Here is a 17,368-nt window from a genome sequence, read left to right as displayed (position 1 = left end):
GAGATTAGCGCGTTCAAGTTAGCCCTTTCAAATAATTTTCCCCGTTTTTTCCACATTTTCCTCTATTTCTTCGCTCCTATTAGTCTTAACGTGATAAAATAAAGCCTTCCTCGATAAATGGGCTAACACTGAAATAATCATCAAAATCCGTTGCGTAGTTTTAAAGATTAAAGGGAACAAAGGGACATGAGGGAAAAAAAGCGACTTTCTTTTATAACAATATGTATAGATGAGAAGGATACTTTACCATAGTTTTCTCTAAATTGTGTTCAAAATGTTATCAAAACATTTATTAAAATGTATTAGTCAATTTCGTCAGTCTCTAACTAAGGTTTTGCCCCCTTTGCAACGTAACTGATGGATTTCAGGACTTTTCCTGCACTTTGTATCCCGTGATGAATCACCTATGCCACAGTATAACGGTCACACTGCACACCGCCGTGTCTTTAAAATCAAGACCTCTTAACATAGAGACAAGTTTAAAGCGCTAGAGACGTTTTGCTACTTCAGGTTATAAGGTACACAATGAAATCACACTTATTTGTGCGTGCGCCAGTCAAAATATCTGTAAATGCATTCGTACGTTTTTGCCCATAATCGCCCGAAGCGCCCGGGCATTCCCGTCTAACTGGATGGGCAAAAGTGCTTGTTGACTCTGTTCAAGCAACATAATTTTTACAAAAATATCATTCGACAATTTTGTAAAAATACATAATATTATCTGTCATGTGAGTTGTCAAGTTTGTATGAATCCTTGTCATGCAACTTGACAGATGTGTATTTAAAAAAATGTCGAAAATGTTAATAAATAGGATCTTGACTCGAGCTTAGTCAAAAATTTTTGGGATTTGACACAACACATCACAAGCGCCACGACCCGGCTTAGTGTTATAATATCAAATCCAATACATTTTTGACTTCCTACTTCCTACGAAACTAGAGAATGCAATATGACTAATCACTCGGGGATGTGTTCTACTGTATACATTTATATTGTGTGTATACTGTACAGTGTATAGTGCACAGTGCACAGGATTTACGGTGGTGTTTGTATGCAAATTCAAGCTATAAGAGCGAATGAGCGAGGCAATCTTGAACGTCGGATGATGTATCGCTAGCCGGCTTCTTTTCTTGCTCACGCCTTTGAGGTCATTCATAAATTACGTCAGTTACATGCAATTTTCCAGTTTTTGATGTTATGATTGATGTAATTGATCTTGAAAATACTATAATCGCGAAAATAGGCACCGGGACCGTACATTTTTTGTATACTCAGTAAGTATATCTTGTGTAAGTAGATCTTGTGTCCTTTTTCGGGGTTAAATGTGCGTTCATACCATAAAGTTAATATACCTAGCGGAATAGGCAGGTGTTACACGCATCAATATTATCATGATTCCGTGATGCTGTAATAGCAGTATCGCAGTATCACAGTACACTTGTGAATCGCGTGATACTAGAATCATGATAATATTGATGCGTGTAATACCTGCCATAGAGCAACAATCTCGAGCTGTCAAACGAAACCGAAATTGGTTTACATATGTGTGTAACAATATGTGTATGTATACACTTACACAAGCATGATTGAACATGAATTCTGTGAGATTTAAGTGTCAACGAGCTGTAGGTGCCGACTGGAAGTAAAAAAAGAGTTGTGCTGTCATGTATCACGCGTCTCTTTTTACCACACAGTGTTACTGATAGTGACATCTCGCTTGCTCAGGCCTTTGTTTCTCTATCCCGCTAGGTATAAATACCAAAGTTCATCTAAAGCAGTTTGAATTAATTAAGGGTCTGTATTCCCAGAAACGGTCGATTTTCAAGATTTAAAAGTGACAGTAGACACAAAAATATAGTAATTTAAATTCTGAATAAAATAATATGTGTTAGTTAAGGAACTAACACAGTGGAATTTATATTCCACTAGCTGTCCCGGAAAACTTCGTTTCACTTTAAAACCTTCCTTGGACTTCTACGAATATTTTAAGGCTAAAATCAGCCCAATCCGTTCAGCCGTTTTCGAGTTTTAGCGTTACTAACACAATTGAAAATCCATTTTTATATATATAGAGTACACAATATCATGAACTTCTTATAAAAAACGACGATCAAAAAACTATAAAATTGCAGGCGCAAAGGTTCGGCTGATACGCTTTCAGTCACACACTTTGTTTTTTTATACATCAATTAAATCGAGTTACAAAAACGAAACGCCCTAGATATATTCTTTAATTCAGTGCAAAAATTATCTGAAAATTCCAAATAATTTGGACATAGTATGGCAATTTCGTTAAAAGAAGAGGTAACTTTGGGATTTTTTTCTATCGAGTGAAGTTCATGATATTGTGTAATGGAATATAAACTGTGTTAGATCCTTAACTAACATATATATTTTTTTTCAGAATTTTAATTACTATATTTTTGTGTCTACTGTCACTTTTAAATCTTGAAAATCGTCCGTTTCTGGGAATACAGGCCCTTAATATAATAATACTCCATAAATACCTTGAGAAAAATATGTATTTACCGAAGGTATTTCAATCAGGATTGACATTCTACCTTGGCAATATGTTTGCCTTTAATATGCATAGCTCTGCAACATAATAGTGCTTCTGAAGAATACGAATTTCCAACTAAGTTCAGCTTACGTCGTGGTTTTGTTAAGATAAGGAGATGCAATTTTCTTCTAAAAATACATTTTAAAGATTTAAAAGGGAAATCTGAGAAGCATATACAAAGGTTTTTTAACTTCTGGATAAATAATTTACAAATAAGACGTTCAAGTTAAAACGTAATCCTATACAACGTGTCCTAAAACCGGTGTCCGATCCTTTAATGTCATAAAGTGTGGCATATTTTATCGACAAATTGGCTCTCTTTTTTTCTCTCTCTCATGGTTCTGAAATGGCAGCCATTTTAGTTTTTCTCGGGCTTTCACACTAATCTGACCAATACTTCATAAGAAAATCGTTATACTTTTGCCAATGAGCCAATTTGTCAATAAAATATGCCATACTTTATGACATTAAAGAATCGGACACCGGTGTTGGGACACATTGTATATTAACGTGGGAGAGCCATGCTTCGGCTCGACCGGAGAAATACCACGGGCTCACAGAAAACCGGCGTGAAACAGCGCTTGCGCTGTGTTTCGCCGAGTGAGTGAGTTTACCGGACGCCCAATCCCCTACCCTATTTCTTTCCCTACCCTCCCCTAATCCCTTCCCTCCCCTATTTCGTTCCCTTCCCTACCCTCCCCTATTCCGTTCCCTCCCCTATTTCCCTCCCTTCCCCTCCCTTCCCTACCCTCCCCTATTCCCTCTTAAAAGACCGGCAACGCACCTGCAGCTCTTCTGATGCTGCGAGTGTCCATGGGCGACGGAAGTTGTTTTCCATCATGTGACCCGTTTGCTCGTTTGCTCCCTTATTTCATAAAAAAATACCTTCCGTTTTCAAGCCAAAAGAATTTCACTAAAATTGGTTTGGTAATAATTTCTAAATAATAAATTCTCAATAATCAAATAATAAAACTGCAGAAGAACAAAATACAGGCATCTTTCGATAAATATTATCATTAATTTGCAAACTTTACTATAAATATTATAACTTATAAACTCGTAAATTTTTATATACTTAACAGGAACTTACAATATGAAGTTGAAAACTCTTGTACATTGTTTCTAATAAATTAAAGCTGGTACACGGTTACACCATCCGATACGACTGTATACGATACGATAAATCCTACATTTTACCTGTAGCAGATTTTGACGCGTTCCGAAAATCTCATTTAATCCTATCATACATACCTGTACGATAATTTGACATGCAAAATAAATTGCATTGGATTGCATATTGGACGACATAGATATATTATGGTGTGAAACAGCTGTTTTGACGTCAAAATTTACAAGATGACAATTTCAAATTGCATTGTCGGCCATGAACCATAATATCGTACACTACTCATTCGATAATGATATTATCTCTCTTATGGGTCAGTGTCCATGATTGCCATCATGATTGCAAATTAGCAAATCTTGACAAAATATGCCCTATATAAGTTCGTTACTTGTTCATTATGGTCCAACATGGAAATGGCGCATTAGATACGAATACGTTATTCTTATTATCATTCCTGCCAAGTGCAAAGGTCTTTAAAGATGTAAGTGATCCCATGGTGGGATGTATAGCCCACAGGAGACGTGAACCCTTCCTAAGAAATCTACCTGTTTCCCTAAATTTTTTAATTCCATAAATTTCTGGCTGTGACCGCGTCGCGTCGGTTCGAACTCTGATCAAATACGAGTACGTTACTGTCTTCAAGTCGTATCGTATAATGTAATCACTCGTCAGTCAGGTATGTAATTAGGTAGTTGGCAGCGTATTAATTTTGAGTGCGTCGCGGGCGCGCAGGCTGTAATATGTATTGTGTAATTCAGCCTTCAACTCTGGGGACACACGCAGGATTTTTCGCATAAATTATCATATGGGAAAGTTTGTTATACATGCAGTATGTTTAGGCGAGATGTGCTCTATATTATGTCAGTCATTCAATGTTTTACAATTCCTCGTACGTATTTTACATAAGTCGAGAATTCATAATTAGAATTTTTGGTAAGGCCAGGGGTTACTTAGTTACTATTGCAATATTTTCGGTTAGGTTGAGGTCATTTATTTAAAAATATGAATGATCCGCGGCCTGTAGTTGTGGCCAGTTGCCACAAGTGCTATAATATAGTTAATCCGATCCTGCTCATATTATCAAAGTTCAGTTACCTTTATAAATTAAAATTAATATAAGCTTCTAATGTCTAATTGTACCAATATCTAAAAGTTTTCTTATGGTATCTTCAGCAAAAAAGTATATTTTATATCGAATTCGCCACGAGGTCGTGTAATAGCAATAAATCAGCATAAAATAGCCTGTGTGACGTCACATCCGCTTCCGGTGAGCAAGGACACCGCGCTTTGTTCCGCAGGCATCGACATTATTTGAATAAATAGAGCTTTGTAGAAGCTGTTTGATTTTAGTTGTTGTTTCCGTAAATGTCGGGCAAACTTAAAGTATGTAAATTATTAAAAAATGTTTTTTAACTTAACTGTACTGTTAGTTTCAATTAGGTAAATCTAAGCTTTTAGGGGGACTTTCATAAGTGAGTGAGATCATAGATAATACAATATAAACAGAGAAGTGGGATGAACAAATATTTTGTGACCGTGTAATTATGAATATGTTTTATTATGAATCTTAAAAAAAAACTACATGGTAGCTACAGTGTCTTAATAATATAAAATTTGGCTGTTATAAAACCTTACCTGCTCGGAAATTTCCAGAAAATTTAAATTCTTTTCTGTCCTACGTCTGTACGTAATCCTGTACAGAGACGAACCTCCATCAAACTTGGACGAACAACACTTAGAGTTTCCACTTTAATTAAAAGAAAGATCCGTTATCGACCGACTAACTTTTATAATTTCAATCACTTTCAAATAAGTACTAAAACACGTTTTGTTATCAGGGCGAGCGAAGCGAGCCCGGCTAGTATATATCCCACACTGTACATTTTGTGGTACACTTTACAGAAAAACTATCACGCCTATTGATTTGTGCTTTAACATAGTAATTTTATTTATATTATGTAGATATGTAGATGTGTTATCATATCATACAATCTAATTCTAGGTCCTAGCTAGTTTTAGCCAGCGTTGCCAGACGTCCCGATTTTGGCGGGACGTCCCGATTTTTTCATCAAAATTAAATGTCCCGCGCGGGACAGGCTCAGTCCCGCTTTTCGGGGAAAGCCCGAACGTACGAGCAGCGTGCTGAGAAAGAAAGGTTCGGAAGTTATCTTCCGAGTAGCCAAAGAAAATCCACCCCAAATCCAAGCTAAAGGGGTGGATTTTCTTTGGCTACTTTAGCTATCTATTGTTACGTAAACGTTATTTTAACGCAAATAATATTAAAAAAAATATTTTGATTTTATACCTTTTTTTGCTTTGTCCCGCTTTTGACTGAAGAATCCCGTTTTTTTACTCAAAAAGTTCGAAAGTCCCGACTTGGCACAAAAAAAATCTGGCAACGCTGGTTTTAGCCCTAACATATTATAGATAATATTATACGTAAATATATTCCTATTCTAATTTCATTCGGGCAAGCCCGTGAGGCAGGTATTTATCAGAGCCAGCCCACTGATGCCGAACCATGGCTTCCATATTACTAGTCTTAATATATTACGGAATATATAACACAATTCCTAGGACCGCCCTCCTCTGTATGTTACAATTCAATTATTTCTGTCAGAGGGAATTTCTTGGTAGACTATCGAACGGAGATGAGTCACTACGTTCCTAAAATCGAATCAGTATTAAGTTGTGTGCTCGCTAGATTTCATAACCCAAGTCCTAGGTCTTAAATGTTTTAAATAAGGGTAGTAAGTTGGATTATTGATAGTTCGACAATAGGAAATATTACTGTTACGTTTTTACACTAAAGGCAGCACCAGCATAAAACAAAAAGTTTTTTTTAATGAAATAAGGGGGCAAACGAGCAAACGGGTTACCTGATGGAAAGCAACTACCGTCGCCTATGGACACTCGCAACATCAGAAGAGCTGCAGGTGCGTTGCCGGCCTTTTAAGAGGGAATATGCTCTCTTCTTGAAGGTTTGCAGGTCGTATAGGTCCGGAAATACTGCTGGTGACAGAGTTTAAGAGTGCGCGGCAGAAAGTTACGCGAGAAACGCACGGTGGAAGACTGCCACTCATCAAGGTGATGAGGATGGTATATTTTTCGCGTGGGACGATGGCGAAAAGTTGCAGGTGGTATGATTCCGAACAATTCCTCAGAGGATCCTCCCCGCGATACAACTCGGCGTAATTCTAAGGGGTCCAAGCTGTTTGAAACACAATGGCAGTCAACAATTCGAGCGGTTTTGTTCGACGTTTGACATCGTTTCTATTTCAACGTCAATATTTTGGTCGTAACTCGTATTTACCGTATGTGCTAGTAGCCTCCTCTGCTCTAACCTTTGCGCAATATAACACCATTTATATATATTGAACCAAGTCGCTGGTCAATCTATACTAATATTATAATTGGGAAGAGTTTGTTTGTTTGTTTGAGCGCGCTAATCTCACGAAGTACTGGACCGATTTGAAAAATTCTTTCAGTGTTAGATAGCCTATTTATCGAGGAAGGCTATAGGCTATACTTTATTGCGCTCAGACTAATAGGAGCGAAGAAATAGAGAAAAGTGCTGAAAAAACGGGAGAAATTATTTGAAATGGCTTATTTGAACGCGCTAATCTCAGGAACTACTACTGGTCCGATTTAAAAAATTATTTCAGTGTTAGATAGCCCATTTATCGAGAAAGGCTATATAGGCTATATTTTATCACGCTAAGACTAATGGGAGCGATGAAATAGAGGAAAATGTGGAAAAAATGGACGAAATTATTTGAAAGGCCTTATTTGAACGCTCTAATCTCAGGAACTACTGGTCTGATTTGAAAAATTCCTTCAGTGTTAAATAACTAGTGTCCGACCGAAGGTCTATTTTTGGCCGAAGCCGAAGCCGATTAATCGGCAATCGCTACAACCTTCGGCCGAGGCCGAAGCCGAAGGTTTATAATCGCTCGACTCGCAGTAATTAATTTTTAACCGACTTAAAGAAAAGGAGGTTATCAATTCGATGCGTATGTATGTAATATTTCCAGATTTCAGAAATTCTTTTTTTGTTGTACTAGATATTGTTAATCTTAGGGAATAGTGCAAGTTTCATCAAAATCGGTTCATTAGTTTTAGAGATACGGAGTTTTAATTCTCAATTACGTATAATTTTGAAGTCGGTTTTATCTTTTTATTATACAGTTATGATCAATATGTCTACAAGCTACAATTGATTAAGTACATATTTCAAAACTTCAATATTGAAGGTTTACCTATATATTGACTGTCTCATAGAGAAGTTGATTTAGAGATGGTAATAAAAGTTTGTGAAAAATAATAAAGTATTTCACAAATAAAAATAATTAGACCAATCAATCAGTCTTTGTTTTACTCGACTAGACCAAAACTAGAGTAATAAATAAAATAAACAAATAAGTACTAACTTCTTAATAAATAATTAAATTATTTATTAAGAAGTTAGTGTTTGTTTATTGTATTTGACAGTGACTCCCAGTGGCCTCTACATACACGACCGGTCCGTCGCTCTCTCACGAGTCACGACTCACTCAGTTTTTCGTTCAATTTCGACGGTTGCTCGGACTTTCGGCAAAGCTTCGGCTTCGGCCGAATTTTAGGCCGAAGCCGAAGGTTTCCCCGAAGGTGGTTTTTTTGGCCGAAGCCGAAGCCGAAGCTTCGGTCGGACACTAGTTAAAAATAATGTTTTACGTATAGGCAACTTTACATTGCACTAATACGAGTCGGGGCTCCCGACCATCAGTATATTTTGTTACAAAAATAACTAAACTTCAAATGTTATCTAAGATAACCCGTTTATCGATAAAAGCTATAGGTTATATTTTATAACGCTAAGACTAATAGGAGCGAAGAAATAGAGGAAAATGTGGAAATAAAACGGGGGAAATTATTTGAAAGGGCTTATCTCACGAATTACTTTTTTTAATGAAATATGGGGGCGAACGAGCAAACGGATCGGTCACCTGATGGAAAGCAACTTCCGTCGCCCATGGACACTCGCAGCATCAGAAGAGCTGCAAGTGCGTTGCCGGCCTTTTAAGAGGGAATAGGTTAATAGGGGAGGGTAGGGAAGGGAAGGGAATAGGGGAGGGTAGGGAAGGGAATAGGGTAGGGGATTGGGCCTCCGGTAAACTCACTCCCTCGGCGAAACACAGCGCAAGCGATGTTTCACGCCGGTTTTCTGTGAGAACGTGGTATTTCTCCGGTCGAGCCGGCCCATTCGTGCCGAAGCATGGCTCTCCCACGTGAAAACTGGAGCAATTTTTCTGTTATTTGGCACAGATAAGAAGTAGACCACGTGAAGGATCATAGGCTATTTTTTGTGGACTAATTTGTCTGTGAAATATCTTATTTACGCGGGCGATGCTGCGCGGATCGTTATATTTCGCGTGGTCACGACATTACGCGTAAACGGCTGGACCCATTTTGCTGAAATTTGGTATAAAGATACTTTGAGGATACATTTTGTCCCGGAAAAATGTACGGTTACTGCACAATATACTTTCTGATTTGCGCGCTAACGACTCAATCGATGTACAGGAACAACAGCTATAAACTAAAGTCCACGCGGACGAAGTCGCGGGCAACAGCTAGTAATTATATATTTTTACTTTGTATAATAGGGAAGTTAAGTTTTTTTGTGTCGGGGCCGGGGGTTTACAAATAGTTTTTGGCAGACTGTGTATAAATCATAATCACCATTGGAAATAATAAATATTAATGGCGGCAATGATTATTAATTATTATCCATTAATTATTACACTGGTCAACAGTAAATTTGGTGCCTGAAAACTAAAAGCTGTTTCTGTAAAAACTTTGTGACTTTCTTAGAAACATCACATGTTTCTAAGAAATTTTCTTTCTATCAGCTCAGGTTTTTAAGATATTTCATTCCAAAGTTTCAAGAATCTCAAATTGTAGTCTATTTCAGAATCGCTTTACAACTATTGAAATAATTTATTTTCATGAGTTTTGATAAAATATGTTTAGTAAATATACACAATATCTATTATTTAGATCTCAATTTAAATTGCATATTATATTTTTTATTAAAAGAGAGTTGTAAACTAAAATTAGTCATAATTCATTGAAGCAAGTTACATTCTCAATAAGAAGTGTCTCCCTCTGGCATACATATTTTATCAAAACTAATATGAAATAAATGAATACTTTCAACTGTAATGTGATTCTGAAATGGGCTAAAATGCGAGATTTTTGAAACTTTGGAATGAAATATCTTAAAAATCTGAGCTGATAGAAAGAAAACTTCATAGAATCGTGCACACAAAATTCTTATAGAAACTGCTATTAGATTGCAGGCAACAATTTTTTTTTTCGATTATGTTGACTTGTGTTATTTTATTATTTATTACAATCGTCCAAGAGAGTCGCAGGTGCTCAGAACAAGCACCTCCATAAAAATTACTTTTGAGAAATAAAACGTTTTGTGTACTGACACAAAGTGAATAACGTATTGTACTTACAACTACTTAAGATTGAGGTGCGGGTCAGTGATAGCGCGAGGCAGCACGCGCTCAGCGACATCTATGTTCCTCAAAGGCTAACTAGGTGGTGAAAAATAATTGAATAAAGCAGAATTAAAAGTACATAATATGCGTAAGTCGATAATAATAATAATATAAGGTCGATAAGAAGTCTCTATATGTTATATTATATACTAGCGACCCGCCCCGGCGACGCACGGGTATCTATACTAATATTATAAAGAGGTAAACTTTGTTTGTTTAATTGTAACGAATAGGCTCAAAAACTACTGGACCGATTTTAAAAATTCTTTCACCATTCGAAAGCTACATTATTTACGTTTTTTTTTTTTTAAATGAAATAAAACGAGCGAGGGGGCAAACGAGCAAACGGGTCCCCTTGATGGAAAGCAACTTCCGTCGCCCATGGACACTCGCAGCATCAGAAGAGCTGCATGTGCGTTGCCGGCCTTTTAAGAGGGAATAGGGTAATAGGGGAGGGTAGGGAAGGGAAGGGAATAGGGGAGGGTAGGAAAGGGAATAGGGTAGGGCATTGAAAATGTATCCTCAAAGTATCTTTATACCAAATTTCAGCAAAATGGGTCCAGCCGTTTACGCGTAATGTCGTGACCACGCGAAATATAACGATCCGCGCAGCATCGCCCGCGTAAATTAGATATTTCACAGACAAATTAGTCCACAAAAAATAGCCTATGATCCTTCACGTAGTCTACTTCTTATCTGTGCCAAATAACAGAAAAATTGCTCCAGTTTTTACGTTTTTACGTGGGAGAGCCATGCTTCGGCACGAATGGACCGGCTCGACCGGAGAAATACCACGTTCTCACAGAAAACCGGCGTGAAACTTGCGCTGTGTTTCGCCGAGTGAGTGAGTTTACCGGAGGCCCAATCCCCTACCCTCCCCTATTCCCTTCCTTCCCTACCCTCCCCTATTACCCTATTCCCTCTTAAAAGGCCGGCAACGCACTTGCAGCTTTTCTGATTGTTGCTTTCCATCAGGTGACCCGTTTGCTGGTTCGCCCCCTTATTTCATAAAAAAAAGTAATTCGTGAGATAAGCCCTTTCAAATAATTTCCCCCGTTTTTTTCCACATTTTCCTCTATTTCTTCGCTCCTTTTAGTTTTAGCGTTATAAAATATAACCTATAGCCTTTCCCGATAAATGGGCTATCTAACACTGAAGGAATTTTTCAAATGAGACCAGTAGTTCCTGAGATTAGAGCGTTCAAATAAGGCCTTTCAAATAATTTCCCCCATTTTTTCCACATTTTCCTCTATTTCTTCGCTCCCATTAGTCTTAGCGTGATAAAATATAGCCTATGGCCTTCCTCGATAAATAGGCTATCTAGCACTGAAAGAATTTTTCAAATCGGTCCAGCAGAAACTGTGGGTCACGACCCACTGGTGGGTCGCGGGTAGATTTTGGGTGGGCAGTGAAACTATAGGACGATTGTCGTACTCGTTCGATTGTCATTTTACTCGTTCGTTAGTCGTCGCGGGACGGGGGCGGGGCATTCGAACGCAAACGTAATTGTAAGTAAGGCTGACGATGATGATAATATGGTGGTGAACTACGATAAGAATTAACGGGTAAATGCAGCGGCAGCAACATACCGCTGCTTTTTTGTCTTCATGACACAAGGTGGGCCGCAAATTTTTAACTTTCTTGTAGATGGGTGCCGACAAGTTTGAGAAATACTGGTATAGATTATTCTCATCATTAATAACTTTAACATCCACAGAAAGATAATCTTACAGCCTGCGAATAATGACTGCATCGTCGATGTTAATGTCGGTGTCTGTGAATTGAGCTGGGAATAATTTTGCTGACCGTGTCTTTCCTGGGTAGGCTTTTTGCAAATTGCAGCGGTAACCAACATCCACGCGAGCGGAGCCGCGGGCGACCGCTAGTACTCTAATAATGCGTGTAAAAATGTACGCACGTGCGTCTCTTTAGATAGAAACTGGCCATAATATGTTTGTATTCGACTAAGTTAAGCAGCCATTTCGTTAATGCACTCCCTGGTCGGGTGACATAGGCTTTTGATACGCGAGTCGAAAAAAAAACTGGGTTGTGAATCAAAACCTCAATTTTTTTTTTTTTCTTGATTGTTCAGAGAGACAGTAGTTCAAAGCTGATGTTTTGAACAAGAATTAAAGCTAAATCAACAGCAAAGTAATAATTGTAACATAAATCTACCATAAATCATAATAATATTATAGTAAGATATTGATGTACTACGTACTACGCGGTTTCTACTTTAGTATAAACAATTAGATTCAATTCTTTGTTATATTTATTCTGAGTGAGCAAAATGAAAGTTGGCTCTAATCCAACTGAAGGCGGCGCGTAACAAGCTAACTCTGATTAAACTCCATTTTAATAAACTCGCTCCTGCGAATTATTAATTAAAATAATACAAGTAAACACGAGTTAAAGCAATTCGGAGGTTTATTTTCTATGCTTCGTTCCATTTTGATCTAAATATGGCTGGGTCAAGACAACATAATGTCATTTGAAATGTCACGTATTTAACGCACAATTATATAAAAAATATGTGTAATAGAATGTCAAGATTTTGTTTAGAATGTCTACATTTTGTTTGTTTATAAATAGATAAAATTGAAGTGAAATCCATACGTTCATACTTCGATACTAATATTATTATAAATGTGAAAGTGTGTCTGACTATATTCTGTCTGTTACCTCTTCACGCCTAAACCGCTGAACCGATTCTGCTGAAATTTGGTGGACTTTGAATCCTGGGAAAGGTTATTTAAGATATTTTTCATCCGGAAAAAATGTACGGTTCCCTAACGATAAACAAATTTGGCGCAACGGAGTTGTAGGCGTCAACTAGCAGAGTATAATAATATTATTTTAGCTCATTTATAACGATGTTCCCAACTTCGGGCACGCAATATTCTTGTCAAAACAATTTACGTAAACAATAACTAGAGACCATCTTTATTTTATGTAGAAAATCGTTCCACCGATCACTATTCTAACAAAAATATTCTCTAATCTCCGCAGACATTACTCATATATATTAATATTCGTGTCTGGGTGTCTGTTGGCGCCGGCGGGCCGTGCCAGAGCGTCAGACCCGTCGTACCCTCAGGGAGTCTTGCTGATGATATCTGCACATGCCCAGGGTACACAAATACCTTATTTCGTCGTGCGAGAGGAAACGTAAAGAAAATTCCACTAACAATTTGAATTTCTAGGAAATTCACCTGAATTGTAAACGAAAATGTGAGCGAATTAGTTAATTTGCTCCTACTTAATAGTATTTGTAGCTTTGTAACGCTGTGAACTTAAGAAAATTAATATGGTTTAACGTAACGCGCGTGCATTTTATCAGACCCTAAGTATATTAACTTCTTAGTCACTAGAATAATTATTATGTGATAAAATCTTAAAAATATTAATTAATAAAAAGCTGAAAATTTACCGGTTTGTGACCTTTACAGAACGACCAGTAACTATGGAGTTTCGACCGCGGCTACTTTAGGAGGTATCCAGTTCTGAAGGTCTACCTGATCTTCCAGAAAGAGTAAAGCTCAATTTCATAGCTTATATTCTTCGCGGTAAGTGGAGGAATCTCGTCTTCCAGTGCCGGACATTTTTGACAGTTACTTCCCACTGCTAGACACCCTCAAAGTCTAGTACTTAGAAAGTTTAAGGGTGTCTGGCAGCTGCCAAAAATTACTCTTTCTGGAAGGTCAGGTAGACCTTCAGAACTGGATACCTCCTAAAGTAACCGCGACCGTAACTCCATATATTCTGGTCGTTCTTGCCTCTGTAAAGGTCACACACAGGTAAACTTTCAGCTCTACGAAACGAAGGAAGGTCTGGCCATCTCAGGCTCTTACTCTATTTCTGTTGCCACTATAACAACAAATATTCCTAGAACATTTTTTTTTATTACTATCAAGCTAATTTTTTGTGAGTAGCTTCATTTTGTTAAGACGAAGAACATTTTTATCTGCGAAAAATCTTGAAAGTGGTAGCTAACAGAGATAGAAAGGATTTCATACGTTGATTTGATGGTCCTAAAAATATGGATTGTTCTCTTTGTAGGACAATGTTACTCTTAAATTATATACTTAACTATTAACCTATGTAATATATATATACAAAAAATCTGCTGGTTAGGTTCCGTTTTAAGGTTCCGTAGTCAACCAAGTTTTGTTGATTACAAATACGATTTATATTAACAAAAAAAAATTGTTCTATGGCTCCCGTACTAGCAGATACCGTTCAATACATAAAGTTAATATACGAGTACCTAGCGGAATAGAGAAACAAAGGCCTGAGCAAGAGAGATGTCACTATCAGTAACACTGCGTGGTAAAAAGAGACGTGTGATAAATGACAACAGCACTCTTTTTTTGACGTCCAGTCGGCACGTGCTGCACGTTGACAATTTAATCTCAAAATCATGTTCAATCATGCTTGTGTAAGTGTATACATACACATATTTTTACACACAGATAAAACCAATTTCGGTTTCGTTTGACAGCTCGAGATTGTTGCTCTATTCCGCTAGGTATATTAACTTTATGGTTCAATATCTATTGTCATTTGTCAAATTCACAAGATACATAATTTAGAATGAGACATACGCTGATGATGCTACATACATATACAAATAGCACCGATGCTTTCCAATAAAATGAAACCATGAAATTTTTATTCCAATACGCTAAAAGCCCGTGCTTCTAACTGCTTGTACCGCTTGTGTACGTTAGCTTTACTGTATTACTTTTATTGCTATCATCATCACTACTGCTGGAACTTTCAATTTAATTTGTCTTTGAGGCTTCATAATTTTACAACAATCAGGCCTGCCTTGTAAGCGACACAATATTTTTCAGACGTAAGAACAACCGCGCTTTAATTTTATTTTTCTTTTTAAAAACTTTGCTGATGAAAGTTAAAAAATATGTTTATTGGGTTACGGCCTATAACATTCGACTTTAAAATAAAGAATTAGGAGCTCTACGTGCTAAGGCCTACGGGCACTACGCTAGCTGAATACGCTACTCCTATATCTCCAATTTGATATTGAATGTCATCAATAAATCTTTTTGTCCACCGATTATCATGAAGATCATGTTGACAATTGGGGCCAAAGTTGGGGCATTCCGTGACAAGTGGAGGATTGACGATTGTGTATTAATCAGTATTGTGGCTGGGGTACTGAACCCTCGACAAGGTTATTGAAGCCAAATAATAGGCTTTTCAACACATATTGAATATTAGTATAGATAGAGGAAACTCCATTTCAATACGTAATCTTTGAAGTGATTCATACAAGGCTAATAGTGTTAGCAATTTTAAATGTTATTTAATAATTAAACCATGTGAAGAAATAGAATGGCAAATTAATTTGGTATATTTTAAATTTTTAAGTACCTTAAAAAACCGAGTTAAAGGCACATAAGACTCGAATGTCGTGGACTATGAGGAGATTCTTTGGTAGTAATATATAATATGATCTGCAACGAACAAGGAACGAAGCTGGACTATACACAAAAATAGTAGAATATGGGTATTTTATGATTTTTATGGAGAAGACTAACAAACATCCAAAATCCCCTAAACAGCTGTAAATCAAGCTTTAAATTTAATAAAGCCAGTCCACGCCTCGCTATAAAAACCTGAGCCAAAACTTACATTAGATGACAGATAAGGCACTAATGGGCCTCAGAAACGCTACCTGCCGCTAACCGGTTGAATTAAAAGGCCGTCGAATGCACTACTTACCTACTTACGAGCAGGGTATTTCAAATTTAGTCGCGTTACCTTGATTACTTAATACGAGGTAAGTCGATGATTTAATTGTGGCTCGTAGCGTGACGTTTTTTAAATAAATTACGAATTTCCATGTCGATATAAGGTACGCGCATATTATGGCCCGATGCAAAAGAGTGGGCCGAATTTTCCACTTTTTAATGTTTCATAATTTGCGCTTACCTACAGTGATGTTTTGAATTATCTATGAACGCACCAATTAAGTCGACAAATCTTAATTCATGACAAGTGTATGCTAATTCGCGTACGAAGCTTTCAACTTTTACTAAAATTTCAAGCTAGCACGCAAGCTACTTTTTCAGCGTTGCTATTTTCACAGTAAACTCTTATTATACAGGGTCATATGCGCACCCTGGAGTATTATCACTTACTTTTGTTACAGCCTGCGTAACACATAATAATCTTTCGGCAAATAGATAGAATGGGTATATAGAGAAACTGAACACGCATAATAATTCGTATTTTAATACTTTTTCACCAGGAAGGTTACTGATAGCAAAAGGGTAAAGTAGAATGGAGCTAAGCTATTAAAATATGTAGGCGCCCAAGCAACTCACAAGCAGGAGCATTATTACTTCAAATTCTAAGAACAGGAGCGAAGCTATAACATAAAAATATATAAGCATCGATTGATAAAGATAGCCGGTCTCTGCAAGACAAGAGAATATATTGCGTATTGCCTTATAAACATGTATCGAATTGACAATTCAGAGATGTCGATTACCTGGAAACTAATCTAACGAGTTCGAAATTGGAGATCAAAATTTCATCGATGATTTGCATACATAGTACATCACTACCCCACTAGCGCCACGCAGCGGGCAGAGGCGGAACTTAACATATGATACTTGCATTTGATAAGGCAATTTGAGTTTCTCATGGAGCAACGCAATTTGAACATCAATTTCACTTTATCATTTATATTTTCTAGATATTTTGGAGCTTTTCATCTTGGTTATAGAGATTGAGTACAATAATTATTATTGTTCTATCATATCAAGCGTACTAGGTACTATAAGGTATCGAATGAAAAAACAAATGACTAACTTAAATAAACTGGTTATACAGGGTGTAACAGAACTAAGTGATAATACTTTCGGGTGTGTACACTGTGTTCCTTGTAGATCTTCCTAGTCGTATCCTCATGGCTGAGGGACGTGACCACCAAAATTTGCTTTCTGGGATAAGGCTCTCCACTTGTCTCTATTTTTGGCCTGATGAAATGCCTCCTGGAACGTGCAGTCAGCAGCCTTGACAATCGCGTCTGTCCATCGTGTAGCCACTCTGCCTCTGCCTCTTTTCCCCTCTAATTGCCCAGCTAGTATGAGACTCTC

The 17,368-nt window shown here is 37.3% G+C and overlaps 1 protein-coding gene across 3 annotated transcripts in view; it reads left to right on the top strand.

Moving 5' to 3' along the window:
- The window catches only part of LOC121731032, a 91,560-nt gene that overhangs the window by 53,651 nt on the left and 20,541 nt on the right, over positions 1-17,368 (top strand). The window contains exons 1-2 of one of the 3 annotated variants that reach the window (XM_042120337.1): positions 6,170-6,174; positions 6,783-6,786. The exons of the other annotated variants lie outside the window; for them this stretch is intronic. The gene's annotated coding sequence lies outside the window, so the exon portion shown is untranslated. Of the gene's footprint in view, positions 1-6,169; positions 6,175-6,782; positions 6,787-17,368 lie in introns of those variants that run through there. 3 annotated transcript variants of the gene reach the window in all.

Source organism: Aricia agestis, chromosome 10, assembly GCF_905147365.1.
Source record: "Aricia agestis chromosome 10, ilAriAges1.1, whole genome shotgun sequence".
Taxonomy (NCBI): Eukaryota; Metazoa; Arthropoda; class Insecta; order Lepidoptera; family Lycaenidae; genus Aricia; species Aricia agestis.
Note: the sequence above shows the minus strand (reverse complement) of the source record. Positions and strands in the feature narration are given on the sequence as shown.